Raw genomic sequence first — 3,921 nt, 5'->3', positions numbered from 1 at the left:
CCTGAACATCACAGGAACCCATGTTGGCTGACACCTGGATTTGATTTTCTGCCCCAAACCCATCATGCTCTTCGGGAGAGAAACTTGGATGTGGCTGGGGAAACATGAAGAGCTCTCAGGTACCTATAGACCAGAATTCATACTGAGGCCAGGCTGCAATGGGATAGGTGGTGGGTCGGCAGCAACTGGCCTCTCTAGCAAGGGGAATGCATTGGTCTGATTTCTGAATATTAGTACCTTCCTGGCTCACAGACCCTCCTCGAAAGATTAAGGCCTGGTCTACACTACGCTGTTAAACCGATTTTAATAGCGTTAAATCGATTTAACGCTGTACCCGTCCACACTACAATGCTCTTTATATCGATTTAAAGGGCTCTTTAAATCGATTTCTGTACTCCTCCCCAACGAGAGGAGTAACGCTAAAATCGATATTAACATATCGGATTAGGGTTAGTGTGGACGCAAATCGATGTTATTGGCCTCCAGGCAAGTATCCACAGTTGCACCACTTGACCGCTTCTGGAACAAAGGGGGGGGCCAAAGTTTCTTTAACCTCGGATCTGTGGCCAGGTAAACAGGAAAAGTAAGCCCCGCAAAATTTGAATTGCATTTCCTGTTTGCCCAGCGTGGAGCTCTAATCAGCACAGGCGGCAATGCATCCCAAATCCAAAAAGAGCTCCAGCACGGACCGTACAGGAGTACTGGATCTGATGCGCTTTATGGGGTAACAAATCTGTTCTATCAAAGCTCTGTTACGGAAGACGAAATGCCAAACAGTTGAAAAAAAATCTCCAGGCTACACAGTGCTGCATGACAAGCATAATGGGAAGCCAGAGACTCAAATGGACGCTCAATTGGAGGGAGGGTACTGAGGACTCCAGCTATCCCACCAGTCCACAGCCAGTCTCCGAAAAAGTATTTGCATTCTTGGCTGAGCTCCGCAATGCTGTAGGTTTCAAATACATTTTCCGGCGTGGTTCACGGGAATAGCTCCTCAATTTACTCCCCCCAACCACCACGGTGAAAGAAAAGGGAAAGAAATTTTCTGACTTCTTCATGTCACCCTATGTGTACTGAATGCTGCTGGTAGAGATGCGATGCCTGCAGCAGTGAAGTGGCATATTCGCTCCTTCCCCTCCAGGTGGAGATAGGTGCAGTAGGACTTGGTAACGGTCCTTATCAGACCGAGAGTGTTCAGTGCTTGATAACTGCTCAATATCTCTGGCTGGCCTGAGGTGAGGCGCCAGGGGGTGCCTGGGTAAAAAATCAGGAATGATTGCCTGGTCACTCAGTAGATGGGACTAGAACGCGGCTGAACTATCTCATCATAGCATGGGGGCTGAGCTTCAATCCAATTGTAAAGAAAAGATTCTGTATGCCTGGACGTCTAGCGTGGGATGCTGGCCTCCTCCCCACACTGCTTAATGCCTGCCTGGACTGTCATAGCCCCGGAGAGCTGCCTTCCCCTCATTTTATCTCTCACTAACAAGTCACTGTTTCTTATTCGGTGCGCATTTTTATCTACTTCATTGACACAAATGGGGGGACCGCAACGTAGTTAGCCTCCAGGTAAGTTGGGGAGCGAGGAAACACGGGGTGGGGTTGTTGCAGGCACGCCCAATGAATGGCATGTAGCCTGCTCATTTCTGCAGGATTGACACGGAGCGGTGCTGTGCTCTCTGATAACATGTTCTTCTAGCTACTACTTGCCCGTTTCATAGCAGACTGACCTCGTTATTTTGAGAAACTAACTAAAGCGAGATTAGGACTCGGGGAATTCATTTCACCAGTTTTGTCTTTCGCGCCCCCGGTCGATCTCAGCCAGAGGCATCCCAATGATAGCAGCAGGACATGTACAGAGCACGAAACTTCATCTCATTTGCCAATTGTACCCAGCAGCAGACGAATACAGAACGACTGGCTAACCGCTCTGTATCATGCAAAGCAAATGAATGCTGCTGTGTAGCGCTGGAAGTATCGCCTCTGTCCGCGGCATCCAGTACACTGTAAAACAAAAGCAACAACAACAAAAAAATAAAGCTTGAACAGGTCCATGGCTGCATGCTCATTGGGTCTGCCAGGGCAATCCAGGGAAAAAGGGCGCGAAATGATTGTCTGCCGTTGCTTTCCTGGAGGAAGGAATGAGTGACGACATTTACCCAGAACTACCCATGACAATGATTTTTGCCCCATCAGCCACTGGGCTCTCAACCCAGAATTCCAAGGGGCGGGGGAGACTGCGAGAACTATGGGATAGCTACGGAATAGCTACCCACAGTGCAACGCTCCGGAAATCGACGCTAACCTCGGACATGGACGCACACCATCGAATTAATGTGCCTAGTGTGGCCGCGTGCAATCGACTTTACAATATCTGTTTTATAAAATCGGTTTATGCTCATTCAAAATTATCCCGTAGTGTAGACATAGCCCAGCTCTTGCTTTTAAGGAGCCAACCTATCTCTTTTAAGTTTAGAGGGTCTCAAACATGTACCTAGTGAGGACCACTTCTTAACAGAGATGCATTGGGTACCCCCCTTCCCCATTCCTAACTGCATCAGACCCCTGCAGCAGCTAAAATAACTTCGTCCATGGAAAAGTATGTGTGTGCCTTTTTAGCTGTCTTTAGTGAGAGAAGCACTTTGTCCTTTCTGAAGAGTTAATAGCAAACCATCTCCTGCTCGCCATTCCAACTCTTGCCCCATTCTCTCCTCAGGAAGCGAGGACAACTGAGTTTCGTTGACTTTGACTTTAAATGGGCCAATTGCATCTGAAAAGTAGATTTTATATGACTAGAAAATCAAATTGACAATTGCCTGGATTTCCCCTTATCCGATCAACAATTTCATGCCAAGATTAAGGGGGGCATGATAGCAGGCTTCATACACTTGAAAGGCTGCAATAAGAAAGATGGTGAAGGGTTGTTCTCTCTTGCCACAGAGGGCAGGACAAGCAGCCATGGGTTCCAACTACAGCAGAGCAGATTTAGATTAAATCTCAGGAAAATCTCCCTACCTGTAAGAACAATTGGCCAATGGAACAGATGCTCAGGGAGGTCGTGGAAGCTCCTTTCCTGGAGGTTTTCCAAAGAAGGCTGGAGCTATCTCTCTGGGATGGTTAGACACAACAACTCCTGCATCTCCCTTATCAGAGGGGTAGCCATGTTAGTCTGGATCTGTAAAAGCAGCAAAGAATCCTGCGGCACCTTATAGACTAACAGACGTTTTGGAGCATGAGCTTTCATGGGTGAATACTTCGTCAGATGCATCTCCCTTGCAGGCCCTTCTAGCCCTGTGGTTCTTTGCCTTTCTTGTGGCCCCAGGTGGGACAAATTGGTACTATGTATCTGGATAGACCAACAAAGCAACACAAGTCCAACATTTGCAGCTCACTGATTTTGGCTGGATGAAGTGACTGGGCTCGGGCAGAGGCTGAGAACTCTTCACATTCATTTAGCGCAGGGTCAAGGAGCTGGTTTGAAGTTTAGCTCAGGGCCCTATTTACAAGTCTATGAGACTTTGCCTTGTCTTGCTACAATGAATCCTTGTGCTGAATCACAGCACCTGGGGGAGGCGGTGTCCTGGTGTCAACTTCAATCTCATTCTCAGCCATTCCCTTCTTGGAAAGGGGTAGTTCTGGTATGGCTCCTCCTCTATTTGGACCTCCAACCTACTGCATAATAAAGCTGTCCTACAAATCAGGCAGGCTCATCATCAGTGGTGCACCCTTTAGCTATGTCACCCAACACAGAGGTCAGTAAAGTGTCCCACAGGACAGGAAGCACCTCCAGAGCTGGGCTTAAACTGTGACAATTTCCCACTGTAACAGGGTTGGTTTTTCATCCCTCAGGCATCACCCAAGCAATGTTGCCGCAAACTACCAGTGTCGCATTGGCACTGCAGATCGCTCTGAAACATTGCA

The sequence above is a fragment of the Chelonoidis abingdonii genome, chromosome 22 (assembly GCF_003597395.2).
Source record: "Chelonoidis abingdonii isolate Lonesome George chromosome 22, CheloAbing_2.0, whole genome shotgun sequence".
NCBI classification, from domain to species: Eukaryota; Metazoa; Chordata; order Testudines; family Testudinidae; genus Chelonoidis; species Chelonoidis abingdonii.
The sequence above is the reverse complement of the archived record's forward strand: the minus strand, read 5'-3'. Positions refer to the sequence as shown.